This window comes from Lontra canadensis, unplaced genomic scaffold (genome assembly GCF_010015895.1).
Source record: "Lontra canadensis isolate GAN:19392208 unplaced genomic scaffold, GSC_riverotter_1.0 scaffold1, whole genome shotgun sequence".
Lineage (NCBI taxonomy): Eukaryota > Metazoa > Chordata > Mammalia > Carnivora > Mustelidae > Lontra > Lontra canadensis.
The window spans coordinates 109,975,474-109,990,992 of NW_022630995.1; the positions used below are offsets into that span (position 1 = coordinate 109,975,474).

The following is a 15,519-nucleotide window of genomic DNA, read 5'->3' on the forward strand; positions in this document are numbered from 1 at the left end:
GAGAGAGAGGAGAAATAAAAGAGAGTGCTGCGAAAAGAAAACCAATTTGATAAATTCACTCCATTCACATTTTTATGACTTTTTCATAGTTTACATAACTCTCCATAGTCATGCTGTCATCACTTTACCCCATACAGTGTGAGACAACATTCAGTAGTTTATTTAAACTGGTCTGTGTTCCTTATAAACTCTTTATTGACATACCAATACAGCTTATGAAAACCTTTAGGAAAATATTACTGTTACCCTACATACGGATTAAGAATTTTGTGATAATTCAGTGGTTCTCAACTAGACTCCTACATAATTCCACAAGCTCACTACAGGTGTTCTGTCACTAAAATCATATTAAATTTTCTCCATCTCAGAAACAACTAAATTAAATTCATAACATTTTTCTCAATATTAACACTCTCATAATTTTTTTTCCTTAAATGACTTGCACCTGCTATTCATTATTTCTGCTAGTGTCTGGAATGGGTTATCACATAATTATATATTTATTTCTTTATGTTTTCATATACTATAAACTAATCAACTTTAATAACTACTTTGTTAAGGTCAACATATTTGGCTTTTCAGTTTGGGATCTTTACCCCACCCTCACTTGTAATTTCTCCATTCATAAAATTCATATACTTGCTTCAGAGCATTTGGGAGAGCAAAAGATCAAAAGAAACACTGGGTGTGGAAATGTTGTTGAAATATAAAACATTTTCAAAAAGGAGTTAAAATTTAGAATAACAAATTATATCTTACAAATATGGGGCTAGGACAGTCATGGAAAAAAAATCAACCGGTAATTCCTGAAGTCAATTTTATCCAGTTTTCATTTCTTCCCCCATCTCCTTTAAAAAAAACAAGATCCTTAACTGGACTAAAAATAAATGTATTTGTTTAAATGTCATTTCCTGCCTTACATAGTTTCTAATAAAGTTCCTGAAAAGCAGAGCAAAACAAAGGTAAGAAGTTAATCTACAAGTAACTCATCTCCAAACAATATAAAAAAAATCTGTTTTTGTAAAAGCATGATTTAAAACTTCATCCCATCCCAGTGTGATTTATAACTAATGACAAAGTGTACTAGAGTCTAACTGAAATCAAAGAGGGTATATGTATAGACTGCTGATGAGGATTTAATCTGCTGCAAACACATTTTAGGGTATCATGTGGACTTATTTGGAAGAATGTACTTCCTTTTTTTTTTTTTTTTTAAAGATTTTATTTATTTATTTGAGAGAGAGGCAGTGAGAGAGAGCATGAGCAAGGAGGTCAGAGGGAGAAGCAGACTCCCCGTGGAGCTGGGAGCCCGATGCGGGACTCGATCCCGGGACTCCGGGATCATGACCTAAGCCAAAAGCAGTCATCCAACCAACTGAGCCACCCAGGCATCCCTCAAAGAATGTACTTTCCTACGTATTTCTTTTGTTATGTCTTTGCATTAAAAAACTTTGATAAAATTACAAAAGGAAGAAAAATTACAAAGGAAATAAGAATAATATACTAAAATTAAGATTTACTCTTGGTTGTAAATACCAACAGAGCCCTAACTTCTTCATAGGGAATGGAGTTGCTGTGCTCTGGTCTGGGCTGCTGTCACACTGGGGAGCAGTTTTGCTGCTGTGCTACTTCCCACCCTTTCTGAAAGGTGTAGGAGTAGAACACTGAAATTCCCTATTTTTAAAGAAAGTCATACAGTACACTATAAAGGTTTTAGGCTCTGAAAAAGCTGGGTTCCAATCACACATATGCTTTCCATGCTGTGTGATCTTGGGCATGATTATTTGATCTCCCTGAATTTCCATTTCCTCCTCTTTAAAATAGGGATAACAAAACCATCTCACAGAGTTATTATAAAGTTTAAATGAGATTGTTATCATGTATACAAATATCTAACGCAGAATATTGACTAAGTCACCGTTAAGTACAAAAGAATCAATGACTTCACAGAAATTTTGCAGTACGCTAATCGCACTATAACATTTTATGATACAAGTTTCTCTTACTTCCCAGCAATTAATATTTCTGTTAAAATTGGAAAGATTTTCTTCAAGCTGCACAAAGAAATTTTCTGATATAACTGAATGATAGATGGAAGACCACAGATATAGAAAATGTTGACGTTAAAACAAATCAGTAATAACTTGGTATGATAGGTAACTGGCTGAGATGCAACAGACATTTATGAAAAAGATAAAAAAAGAAAAACAGCAAATGCATGAAAGGGAGGCAGAAGAGAGAGCAGGAAGATGGTAATAAGAGGTGGGGCAAAGGGACAAGAAGGGAAATCGAGAAGGGACCGATAGCCTGCTTTACTCCTGGCTGAATGGTTGTTCTGTGCTGCACACCAGGTCATCTCAGGTCAGCCTATTTTTTGGAAGTGCCCTACATGTAGAAATGAACAACCCTACAGTAAGTATGGGATCAAAGCACAAAGGTCAACTGGCCATCTGTGTGTTCTGCATGAAATGTGCTCAATGTCTCTAGAAGCATTAACTAACACCACTGATAATATATAGTTAATAAACAGAAACATATATATCACAGAAAATATCTCTAAAATCTAACCAAAATTTTAAAAATTGATTCTCATCCTCTAGGCTAATCATATGCATTTTGGACTATTAAGACACTGAAATCATGTTAGTATAAGTATCGTGTTTCTTTTCTACTGAGGGACCACACAGTGTAAGAACAGCTTCAAAATGACAAAACCAGCTCCCTTATTTAAGAACACACGGTTTCAGCAGACAGAGTTTAAGCTCCCATTGTGTTTTGGGAGCTGCACCAAGCTGCTTTAGATTACAACAGTACAAGAAAAAAAAAAATCATTCTAAATAATTGTCCATTTCTACCAATAATAATTTAAAGATTAAATGTGGAGTATGAATGAGTAACTCAAGATATCTGCATTGTATATTAGCTAATTTAAAACAAATAAACAAAAATTGACACATTCAAAGAACTGTAGATCACTTCAGTAGAACAGAGCATCCTAGGTCACCGTGCTTTCCTTCTCTATTATTGTCAAGTTCGATTTGCCAACAAGCCTCTGGCAATACAGAAGTATTCTGTTTCTGGCAAAACAGAAGTAAATTTCAAGGTTAGTAAGCTAAACTACTATTGTGAATAATGATACATTAATTTACTGATGAAGCTGAAATTGGCATAGAAAGAAATGAACAAGAGTGACTCTGAATGAAGTCAGTTCTTTTACAAAAAGAAGACATATTTACCTGGGGAATTAATGTATGAAATTATATATGGAATTATGTTCAAACTATACAATGTGTAGTTCTAATCATCTTTATAGTAAAGCAGAAAACTAAAAAAAAAAAAGACTGAAAAAAGGAGGAATCATATATATGAATGACTTAGAATATTTAAGACTATTCATTAATACAGATACTAACTCGGGCATAATTTTCCAAGCAATAATACAACAATCCGCTTATTAGGTAAAAGGTTAATTTATTTTCAAGTGTTCCCAGGTAGGGCTATAAAACAAAACCCCAATGGACTTTAGCGTAAATCTTACCACATACATACCAATGTATCAACCAAGGGCAGAGTGATCCAAGGAGAGAAAAAAATCCTATATTATCTTTAGGCAAAATTGTTTGTCTTGACTTAAAGAGGAAAACAAAACAAGTTACTTCATGGTGGCCGAATGTATAACAATTAAGATTATAAATGATGTCTTGGTATAAACTTTTATATATGGATTGACAAACATGTACACCCATAATCACAAACTATATTTATAAGGCATGTCTATCCATAGCAAATTAAGTTATCCTCTTTTACATCATTTCAGGTAACCATTTAGTGTACAAGCACTAAGTTCTAATAATGCCAAAATATCTAGGATTTCCTTTCCTGCTTTAAATACCAGAAAAGTTTTATACCACAGCAACAACTGTGAATCTCTTAACCGAGTAACTTAAAATAGAGATGATAGCAAAACATGCCAGTTCGGTAGATTCATTTCTCCCCTGAATGAAACTTATAGTTTAAGAAACAAGAACCCAGATGGAACAGTCGCTTCTTGCTGAACTGGCTGCTCCCTGTCAGTTTTCCTGCCAAAGTCATGAGTAGGTATGTGAGGAAGGGAGTGGTGCTGTGTCTTATGCATAGGACGGAGAGCTGAAGTATAAATTGGCTTGCGATGGAAGAAAATGATAATACCAAGAGAAGTACTAAAATCTGAAGAAGTTAAAAGACTTTTTTTTTTTTTAGCTGTTTCTGAACTAATTTAAAAATATAGGACTATTTCTGTCTATCCTACAATTTTGGTATCTTCAATGCTAATCCTAAATAGTAAGAGACTCCTCGTATCATTGATTTTATTGACTTGTCTCTATACTTTGAAAATCCTTGTTCCTGAGCTCATTTTTTCCACAAATGGATGCAAGCTGGGAAGGTTCTTTGTACTAGTCTTTTATAGACACTCATCTATTACCACTTATGGCAAAAAGCATAATTTCTCTAATTGACAATGCTTTCTTAAAAGATGGACTTTGGGCAGAGATAATTTAAATCATGAACCTATCAGTTGTTAGCTAGGTAAGGTTAATGAAGCTACTTAACATTTGGGGGTCTCTTTCTTTACCCTAAAAAAAAAGAAATCAGAATAAGTCATTCAAAGGTATGTTAAAAGGATTAATTGAAATCATATTAAATTTCTTGGTAGGATGCCAGGTATATATCTAGAAACCCGTGACAAATGGTAACTATTATTAATGTATAATTTCTCACTCACACAAAATCGTATTCTTATTAGGTCTGCTTTAATATAAGTAATATACTCAAATCCTTTTGTCTCCAGTAATTTCAGGGAGCATGCAACTTAAATCCAACAATGTTCTAACATGTTCCAATCAGTAAGTCACGTTTAACAAAAGGAATCCTCATGCGATGTTGGTGGAGATGTCAATTCGTGCAGCCCCAATGGAAAACAGTATGGAGGTTCCACAGAAAATTAAAAATAGAAAAACCGTATGATCCAATAATTCCAATACTAGGTATTTACACAAAGAAAACAAAAGGACTAATTTGAAAAGATATATGCTTCTCTATGTTTACTGCAGCATTATTTAAAATAGTCAAAATATAAAGGGTTGGTATTTAAAATATATAAAGAACTTAACTCAGCACCAAAAGAAACACATATAATACAACTAAAAGTGAGCAGAAGACATGAAGAGATAGTTCTCCAAAGAAGACATAAAGACGACCAATAGATGCAGGAAGAGATGTTCAATATAAGAATGAAATCTTGCCATTTGCAACAAAATGGATGGATCTATAGAATATAATGCTAAGCAAAATAAGCCTGTCAGAGAAAGACAAATACCATATGATTTCACTCATATATGGAATTCAAGAAACAAAACAGAAGAAGAAAGGAAAAAGAGAGACAAGCCAAAAAAACAAACAAAAAAACAAAAACAAAAACACCAGACTCTTAACTATAGATAACAAACTGATGGTTACCAAAGTAGAGGTTGGTAGGGGGATGGCTGAAATATGTGACGGGGACACCTATCTTGGGGACCTGGGTGGCTCAATCAGTTAAGCATCTGACTCTTATTTCGGCTCTGGTCATGATCTCAGCGTGGTGAGATTGAGCCCCATGTCAGGCCTCACACTGGACTTCGAGCATGCTTAAGATTCTCTCTCTCTCCCTGTGCTCCCCACCACTTCCACTTATGCTCCCCACCCAAAAAAGAGAAAGAGCGAGAGAGTAAAAAGAATACACTTACCTTGATAAGCAATGCGTAATGTATAGAATTGTTGAATCACTATATTTTATACCTGAAACTAATATAACACTGTATGTGAATTATACTGAAATGAATATAAAAATTTAGATAAGTAAATAAAATAGCCAAGATATGGAAGCAACCTAAATGTTCACTGACAGATGAATGTTAAAGGAAGATGTGGTATGTATTTGTACATACACACACACAGGGATGTTATGCAGCTATAAAAAAAAGATAAGGTCTTGCCATTTACAAGATGCTATGGATGGCCCTAGAGGGTATTATGTTAAGTGAATACTTAGTATATTTTCTCACACTGAGAAAGACAAAACCATATGATTTCACTCATATGTGGAATCTAAAAAATCAAAACAAAACAAAACAAATGAATAAACAAAAAGAACCAGACTATAAAATACAGAGAACAAACTAGTGGTTGTCAGAAGGAATACGGGTTGAGGGATGGGCAAAATGGGTGAAAGGGAGTGGAGGATGCAGTCTTCCTGTTATGTAATGAATAAGTCACAGGAATGAAACATAAAAGGCATAGCATAGGGAACATAGTCAATGATATTGTGATAACGTTGTGTGGTGACAGATGGTAGCTACACTTCTGGTGAATACAGCAAAAAGCACAGAGAAGCTGAATCACTATGTATATCTGAAACTAATGTGACATTGTGTGTCAACTATAGTCAAATAAAAAAAATTTAAAAAACATGAACTTTTGTTCCACAGAGATAAAATTTCAAAGGCAATATAATTTAAGAGGTAATACAAAGATTGAAATTCGTACCATAAAAGTACAAGATAAAAGTGACTTCACAAAAAGTGGGAAAGGGGAATAATGATTCAACAAAAAAACTGAAGTACTTGTTTAATAAAGTCCTTGTGTATCACAGCATTAACAGTTAAATAAATTAAACCATAAAAACTAGAAAAAGATTCTTCCTATTTCTGGATAGAAAAGTTTTTCTAAGTTTCAAAGGAGATGGGGAAAATATTGACTAGATTTCATAAAAAGATTTCAAAACATACTTATGCTTCAAAACATATAAAAGAAAATTGAAAACGTTATGAAAACAGTTACAACTAATAGAACTTCAAAGAACCAAGATCTTTTGGTTCTTTTTTAAAAAAAGAACTCTTCCTGGGGCGCCTGGGTGGCTCAGAGGGTTAAGCCTCTGCTTCGGCTCAGGTCATGATCCCAGGGTCCTGGAATGGAGCCCCGCATCGGGCTCTCTGCTCAGCGGGGAGCCTGCTTCCTCCTCTCTCTATGCCTGTCTCTCTGCCTACTTGTGATCTCTGTCTGTCAAATAAATAAATAAAATCTTTAAAAAAAAAAAACAAAAACTCTTCTAAACCAGTGAGAAATACACCTCTGAAAAAAAAAAATAAGTATATAAATAGAACAATGATAAAGAAGAAAATGTTTATAACAAATAATTCCTTCAGATTCAAGTTCATTGGGAATTAAAAATAAAAATTAAAGTATCACTTTTTCTTTTTACAAAAGATTTTAAAATTATAAATCTCTTAGTAAAAGTTTGAAAAGATACATAATGTCAGGCTGGGGGGAAAAGGTTCACTAAGGATTAATCAGGCTTTTTTCAGATTGGGGAGGTGGGTAGAGATTGTCATTTTTATTTTGCTATGAAGGAGGTAAAAAGAGAAATCATGGGCTGAGGATAGGAACAACCTTCAACTATTTGCTCAAGAACACTTTCCTCCTTAAGTACATAAGTGATTTTTTTCCAGAGGCCTTAATATTAATAAGAATAGAAGGACCCAAAGAGCCCCAATGGAAGTGCAGGGGACAGGAAGAGAGGAGCAAAGTCTTACTGGAAGATGAGGTGAACAAAAGAGCTTGTTTGCCCCACCATGCCCCTTTAATTGTTTAATTAAAAGTCAGATGAAAGTCAGTGTAATGTGGAAAATCATGTCCGGTTCTTTTGGGGTCTCTTTATTGGTTTTGTTTGTTTGTTAGAGAGGGAGGGGGAGGGGCGGGGGAAGGGGAGAGACAGAGAACCTTAAGCGGGGCTGGATCTCCGAAGCAAGCCTAAATCAGGAGTCCAGCACTTAACTGACAGCCACCCAGGCACCCTGGTTCTTTTGTTTTAATCAAGATTTTTCCAATTGTAATTTAGAACAAATAACTTAAAAACAAAGTTATAAAACAAAATATAACCATGTATTTCCTATTAGAATCCTTTAGATATAATCAAAGTACAAAAATTTGTTTTCACAGTTTCTATTTTTTGCTTCAGGATTATCTGCTGTGTTGTACAGAAAAGGAGAACAGTTATGGGGTTTTAATCTGGTGGTACAACCAGAGACAATGGGGGAAATCAGGAAAGCTAGAAAGGATATCTGTCATTTAAAATATAGGATGCCTGAGTGACTCAGTAAGTTAAGCACCTGCCTTCAGCTCTGGTCATGATTCTGGGGTCCAGGGATTGAGTCCTGTGTCTGGGTCTCTGCTCACCAGTGAGCCTGCTTCTCCCCCTCCCTCTGCTCCTCCACCCCACACCTGTTCTCTCTCTCTCTCCCCCAAATAAGTATAATCTTTAAAGATAATAGTAGTAAGAGTAGTAAGATACATACATATACACACACATATAAACTATGGTTATGAGTAGAAAAGTCCTATATCCCACCAATAATTATTAGCTTTAACTTTCAGGAGTTACGCAATAATGCAAAGGAGTCTAATATAATACAAAACACAGAGATATAACAACTTGGGCTTTAGATGCAATATACAGAATAAAAATAAAATAATTACAGGGAGACTGGAAGAGCCATAGGGATAAAATACTGGCCTTATAATTGTACATTTCTTTTTTTTCTTTTTTAATCAAAATCTTAACTAGTCACTTAAAAAGCTGATGTTTGACAAGTTACATTGCCTCTTTTTACCACATTCACCCATATTTATAAAATGAAATAGGTAAAGTAGAAAACTTCTAAGGTTCAACTTCCATGATTAATTTATTCTTCTGCTCTCATGTTCTATGAATTCCATGCCATGCAGAGCTATATAGAAATACTTACTGGAAAGGTAAGTTGCCAATAATAACAAAATAAGACTTTAACATACTGGCAAAATCCTCTACGCCTCACTGACCACAAACTTGTTCTATCTCTTTGATGGGGTGGGGGTATTTTTGGCTTCTATTGGCTTGTTTTGCTATAATCTTTTAATACTGAGTCAAGCTTGGGTTTCTCTCATCACTGGCTGATGGGAATTAAGTACATAAGTACATTTCCGTTCCATGACAAAAAAATAAAACACACATACACAGAGACACGCCCTTTTAGTTTTATAATATTAAGATTATTTGATACACCAGTGAGACATGTAATTTATAATCATAACCCTTGAGACACCTTTCCCATACCTATTTAACTGCAGGACAGGTATGTGGGCAAAATATAACTGAAGAGAAATTCCAGATTGAATTATGGTCCATTTCAAACAATTAAAAGTCTTCTAAGTGTTCTTATGAAAATATCATTCTTATTTTCATTCCTAAGACAGATGCAATTCAAGGTTAAACAAACAAAAGGGTCATATTTGATGTGAGGTTTATAAGATTTCCAAAGTAGTGGAAACTACTAGTTGCATATAGTAAGAAGTAAAAATCAAAGTAAGAAAAGTTGTCAATTACTCTAAATTGTGTATAAAGCTTTGTATTTGTTTCTGATAATCAAAATATTTCATATACAAAGTAAGTACGCCATGTCTGGTGGGGAAATAAAACACGAAGACAAAATAAATTTTGTTTTTGCTATCAAAATAAAAGAAACAGCTGGTATTTCGCAACTACTTTTTTAAACGTTGACATCCTTTTCTTTCAACATTTCTGTTTTGAGGAGAAAATTTTTCTGACTGAAATGGAATATCACTCTTCAAGTTTGAAAAAAATTTTTAAGCCACTAGCTCTTATTTCCTTAAATCACTATCTCTGTAATAGAAGGTAAAATTAGGAAGTATATCTTCATCAGTCACACTGGGAGCCATTCCATGCTGTAATTTTCTAGGATAGAGGAAGATGGACCCAGTCTCTCCAGATATTCTCTCTGGGCCTTTTGAAAGGTGTAACACCATCTTCAGTTTGCTAGGACATCATTTAATTTATCATAGGAGTCCATGTGAGAGCAGCAACTAGCTGATTTTGTTGATAGAGTTCATCAAATTAAGCAACATTTTTGAGCTATATATCCTGAATTTGTATATGCTAATCAATACAACTTTGAACTTTATTATTCAAATATAACTTTATGGGTTCAATAGACATCCACTGTCATGGAAAAACACCCATACACAGACTACCATGATTGGTGGTAGTAAGAGAAACAAAGTAACTTTTTACAACATTGCTAGTCTTGGGGCACCTGGGTGACTCAGTGGTTTAAGCGTCTGCCTTGGGCTCAAGTCATGATCCCAGGGTCCTGGGATCCAGGCTCACATGAAGCTCCTTGCTCAGCAGGGAGCCTGCTTCTCCCTCTCCCCCTCCTCCTCAATTTTGCATGCGCACTCTCTCTGTCAAATAAATATATAAAATCTTTCAGTAAATAAATAAATGAATAAATACAATAAAACATTGCTAGTCTTTCAAAAGCCTTTACCATTTACTTGAGGGGGTTTTCCTTCAATGCAATAAATCAAAGTTGTGAAATGCATTAAAATAAAAAGTCTATAAAGAAAAGTGAGTTTAAAATAAATATAACGAAGTTTTTCTTTAGTTCAAGTTCTCGAGTGTCTATTATAAACTCTAGGTCCTACAGGAATATCAAAGAATAGATTTAAAACCTGACGACAAGTAGCTTACAACTTCATGTGCATAAAGAAGCACAAAACATCATATAAGACTTGGCAAAGTCTTATATATTGACAGAGGTATATGCCAGAGGCCAAACTAAAGAAGCAGACAGTGGTCCAGCAGCAGGGATGCCTTCACTGAAGCTGAAAGGCAAAGATCACAAAGACGGTTTTCAAGATAGAAGCAAGATAAACAACTCCAGAAAGGCGTAAAACAGCATAGACTGTTACTGAGAAACCCAGATGTTCAATATTGCTAGAGCATGAAACAGAGGGAAGGGGAATACTCTCGTGGATAAGCAAGAGTAGTATGGAAAGAGCCCAGAAGGAGAGCAGAAGACCAATACAGAATGGAAGTATCAGCTCAGTCACGAAGGAGCTCACTGTGCCAAGACTGACCTTTACCTATGAGCAACAGAGAGCCAGGAATGAGAGGGCATCAGCAGGAAAGCAAAGTGTTCACTGCAGTGGGAGACTGATCCTTCTAAGGGTAATAATGTAGCAGAGGGACTGGTAGAATAGGAGGTTAATATTAGTATTTCAAGCTAAATTCACTCATCTTACATGATACAAAAGGTATTATCTTCTTTCTTTATAATATGCCTATATTTAAAACACCTGTATATAGAAGTTATTTATAAATATGATAAACAACCACTATCAGGATTGACATTAAAGCCAAAAATAATATTGAGAAAGTATCTCAAGTCTTAAAATGCTCAAACAGCTTTCAACCAAAATACATTCCATTTTAGACACTGTCAACCAAAGTCACAATTCTCTCTCTGCTTTCTTGTTTAAAGGGACAACTTTCTTCAGTTTCTTTTTATTGTACTAATTTAATTTGGCCTGCTTTCTGCCCAAAGTTTTCACAGGGTACTTCAGAAACAAGATACCAGAAGGAATAAAAATAAAGCCAGTTAAAAAAAAAAAAAAGTGTAAGAAAGTAATATGTACTTATGCAACAGGTAAAGTGAACAAACAAAAGATATTGAATAAAGAACTGAAGTAATCTTGATTATCATTACCCAAAGGGAGTAGCAAAGAAAAATTTAATTGAGAAATGCCCATTCTAGACAAATCACAGTTGCATTTTCAAAATAAACATATTGTCCAAAATCTAAATCAAATCCATTAAGAAACTGGTAAGCAGAACTTGAACAAAGAAAAAGCTTGATTCAGAGGCTAAAACAAGCATTAAATGAAAGTTAAAACACAGTTGAAATTTAGATGTGAAAATACCCATAAAGCATTCCTGAAATAATAGAACTGATCTTGAAACATTCTGCATTATTTCGGAAATTATATGAGATTCAATAAAAGTGATATTCTATAATGATCAGCCTCATCTTAAGATATTTACTTTACATTTAGGCCTATCCCACCTGCTGTTTTGGATGTGGTTTATTCTATTTTAGATGAGCGGGTTTCTGAACACTAGCCCTAATACAAAATCTGTGCCAGAGTATTAGCTTTTCCTTGTATCTCTTTTGGTTATCTCCTTGTATCTACTGTTTAAGCTCTGCAAGAAAATTTAGCATTACCTTTGTTTTTAACTTAAACATGTAATACAGAAAACCCTTTGGAACTATAATCAGCATCTATAACCCAACCTAAAAATTTTAAATATCATGCTAATGCTTATAGTACCACAATTTATAAACCAACAATAGGGAAGTTTTTACTATGTCAGTAGATAAATTTCACCTAGTTAATGCCATCCTTCCAGCAGAGCAACATACTTACTTCCCATGCCATGTGCACTAGACATAAACCACGTAAGTTTATAAATTGTGTAGGCATTCTAAATCCAAAAAATAATGGAAAACCATCTCTTTCTGTCGTCTTCAGTACCAATGCTTTTAATGTTAACCTGGGGTGTACAAAACAACGACAAATAAATGAACATCCCACAGCACTGGGAACACGCGGAGAAACGTGTCAAAGTGCTAAATGCGATGAAAGAAAAACAAACGACCGACGTGCCCCAAGACATGGTTCATTTCATGAATGTAGTAGGGAATCGCTTTTTGTAAAGAACCAGCTAGCAAGTCCCTTGGACAGAGAAACTCTCTCCAATGCTGATTTGCATCTTGGATTCCGAAGACTGTTCTCACTTCTCACCACTCCCTGTTCTCTCTGTTCCCAAAGCTAGCCCTTTACTAACGTTCATGCACTGTCAAAGGGACACCGCTCGCTTTTAAAAAGAACCTACGTTGCTCACAATCACAGCGCCTACACGGACAAGCCTTTTACTACATTTTCACATGTTCATCTGAACTTTTCCCCTATTCCATTTCTGGACCACTCACGAGTGTAAGCTCAGTAATATAGTCCTGCTTTAATCCTGATATGAAAGAAAACAGGAATTTACCCATTAGAAGACTTCAGGTTTGGCAGAATGAAGAAACAGAAACTTGCTGATGGGACACAACACGAGTCAGTGGTAGAGCACCTTTCCCACCCCCGACCCCCGTATTTCAGGGTATCCTGAAAGGACACAGCATTCTCAAGAGCAACACACAGCACTACACGGCCACCAAGAACATTCTTAAACAGCAGGCAGCCCCTCCTGGCTAGCTTAACATGCCACACAGCCCTTTGCTCACTGATGCAGAGCACCCAACAGGGACAGGGAGTTTATGAGTAAAAGCGAGACTGAACTGGCTAATTACTTACCTTCTCACTTACGGCAGGCTGGCTCGTTTAACTTTTTGTTTCCTCTCTTGTCATAGCTCAGCGGTGAATGGTTATGATTCAGCAGAAGTTTGAACCTGACAGTGATAAAGAATTTTATAAGCAAAAATACTGGAAATTACTGTTCTCCCCACTGCAGTCTGTCTTTCCTTGCCCTCTGTGTGTGTGTTTCTCTCCCGTTTTCTCTCTCTGCAAGGCAGCTACGTAGTGGTCTATAAATATTGACCCTGACACTTGCTCGGTGCTTTAGTTGCTCATGGCACAGGTCTGTGTTACTGAACACCGTGGTAATACTCCGGCAAAGTTCTCAGCTGCTCAGACAAAGCTGTGGATTGGCTCACTACCCAGCAGCCCTGTGCCTGCCTGGAAATACCATTTTGCTGCCAGCTTTACAGATGCTATGGGCTTTGCCTGAGGCCCAAATCAGGCACAGAAGGGCAATTATGAGGTTTGTCTGAAGAAATAGCTTTTCTCAAGCAGGTGAAGAAAAGGGGGAGGGGAGGCTGGGTGAAGTGAAAGACAAGAAAGGAAACATTTGCCTTTGTCTCAGCCAAACAACATCACTTCAAGCCCTTTATGAAAGTTACACCTAAATGTGGTTCAATCCAGCTTTGTAAAACTGAATTACTACGTATTATGAATGGCCCAAACAGAGGCAAGCATTTTTATAATTGTTTTTAATTTTGCTTCTCTTTGAGTAAGGCTGTAGTAACTGAGTAATTGGTTGCAAAGAAATGTTTCAACACAGGTAAGCTCAAACACCAGAATGATAGAAATGCACTGAAAAGTATAAGATTAATCAGATAAATTTATGTATTTGATGAAAGAGGCTAAAATATAATCTGAAAATTGTATGACTCAATATATTAACTAATTCTAAATTTTCAATCATGACAATTTGAATTATTTTAGTTTTTTTTAGTTTAAGGATAAAATATAAGTCGTGGCTCTGTATAGTTTACAGGTGATATGTGCAAGGTCAACATTATAGATATACCACATATAATGTCTACAGTATGAATGATTAGAAAATAAATCAAATCCATATTTTCTATTCTTCTTATCCTAGAATTATTATATGTTTGCTTTACTGAAAGTTTGTCTCTTAAGACTAAATCAAGAGTAAAGAAAACCTTAGAAATAATCTGGCCACTTACTCATTTTACAGATAAGAAAACTGACCCCCCAGGCCGGTTAACTTATCCATAGTTACACGACAAGTTTGCAGCAGAGCCAAACCTAGAGTCTGCCTCACTATTACTGCTCACAATCTTCGCTCCTTCTATTATAAGAGTGATTGTTAAACTCATTTTTATGTTCAGAATCCTATCTTCATGTGAAATTTTACTGCAAACCTTACCAGTAAGAGCAAATATTACAGCCAGAAATTTAACTAGCATAAAACAAAGGTTTGACTCCCCGAAAAATGTTATATGCAAAAACTAACTTTCTAACAACTGAAATCCATCTTTGTTGCATTCGATAATTAATATTTGCCCAATAAGTTAACTTATTCCCAGGAGAGGTATACAGCTAACTGTTGAGGAGGCAAAGATAAACCATAGTTTCTACTCTCAGAGACCTTACATTCCAATATCAGAGAAAAACAAGCTAATGACAAAACCGTGTTCTTGGGACAACGAAGATTAGCAGAGAGTGATAAGGAGTAATGGAGAGCAGGCAGAGCATCCAATATGAAGAGAGGGTTCTTTGGGGAATTCCTCAGTCAAGACTTCCGCACATGATAGCAAGGCAGAAGACAGTGAGGCAAACATGGGAAAAGAATGATACAGTAAAGACAAAGAGGCAGGAAAAAGCATGATATAGAACTTCAAGTAGTTTTTATTGCTGGAGCATACAATGCAGAGTGGAAATGGTTAATTTTTTTTTTTTTTTTTTAAAGACTAGAAGGATAAAAGTGATGAAAGGTTTTATATACGAGGTTTTAAAAACATGGGTTTTATACATCATGCTAGCAGTCTTCAACTATTTTTGCTTACAGATCCTTAAAAGACTTAAATTATGGAACTACTGACACATTAGCAAGTTAACATTGACTATTTTTCATCTGTGGTGAAATAAGTACCTGCAGGGAATTTAATCTCTACCCTATTGATATACTAACATTTTAAAGTAAAACTTATAAGAATACTCAATGGATTATAAATCCATAATAATTTAATAAAACTATTATCTATTTAAATAATAAATTTTTAACACTTTTTTTGG

The 15,519-nt window shown here is 35.2% G+C and overlaps 1 protein-coding gene across 3 annotated transcripts in view; it reads right to left on the minus strand.

Annotated features, from left to right (window-relative positions):
- BMPR1B (bone morphogenetic protein receptor type 1B) overlaps positions 1 to 13,662 on the minus strand; it is a 151,885-nt gene extending 138,223 nt beyond the window's left edge. For all 3 annotated transcript variants that reach the window (XM_032861412.1, XM_032861408.1, XM_032861404.1), the window contains exon 1: positions 13,273 to 13,662. The gene's annotated coding sequence lies outside the window, so the exon portion shown is untranslated. The remainder of the gene's footprint in view (positions 1 to 13,272) is intronic.
- Positions 13,663 to 15,519: the final 1,857 nt, after the last annotated feature.